Here is a 768-nt window from a genome sequence, read left to right as displayed (position 1 = left end):
TTATGATTTTTCTAAACCATGGGTAAAATAAAGCATAAATTAGAGGGTTCATGGCTGAGTTTTAATAAGCACAGCAACAGGAAAATTCATGAGTATAGGCAGGGCTTATGAAGCCCATAAATGCACCAATTAGTGAGTCAATACTATAAGGTAACCACGAAATCATAAATGCTACCACTGTCATCCCCAGGGTTTTAGCTGCTTTCATCTCTCTCTTGGCCACTCTGGATGTATAACTATCTGATGATGATTCTGTATTGCCCCACCAGTATTTTCAAACCATTTAGCCTGTTGTCTAGCCACAAAAAAATTATTACTATAGAGAATGATTGTAACGAAGGTTGGAATAAAGAAGAATAGAAAATCTATCAACACCCAGTTTTGATTTACAACTGTCTGACAATCTCCTATGCAGTTGAGGGCACTAGCTAATTCTTCTAGCCCATCGTCATAGGCCCCAGTGTAGAACACGGCACCTCTGTATTCAATGGGCAGGATCCAGGTGATGCTGATGGAAATTCCTGACACAGACACCGTGAACTTGGTAGGACAGAGCAGAGGGTCAGTAACAGCAATGTACCTGTCAATGGAGATGAAGCACAAGTGGAAGACAGAAAAGTAACAAAAAGCCACATCACAGCACGTGTGGAAAGCACAGAAGCTCTGCCAGAAGTACGAGCAGCTCTCCACGGACCTGACCATGCCGTAGGGCATCACCGTGATGCCCACCGGGAAGTCAGCGCAGGCCAGGGAGGCGATGAGAAAGTT

The 768-nt window shown here is 43.9% G+C and overlaps 1 pseudogene; it reads right to left on the bottom strand.

Annotated features, from left to right (window-relative positions):
* Nucleotides 1-13: 13 nt before the first annotated feature.
* On the bottom strand, nt 14-762 carry LOC107195917 (annotated as a pseudogene).
* Between the last annotated feature and the right edge of the window lie 6 nt (nt 763-768).

Source organism: Pteropus alecto, unplaced genomic scaffold, assembly GCF_000325575.1.
Source record: "Pteropus alecto unplaced genomic scaffold, ASM32557v1 scaffold7526, whole genome shotgun sequence".
Lineage (NCBI taxonomy): Eukaryota > Metazoa > Chordata > Mammalia > Chiroptera > Pteropodidae > Pteropus > Pteropus alecto.
Note: the sequence above shows the minus strand (reverse complement) of the source record. Positions and strands in the feature narration are given on the sequence as shown.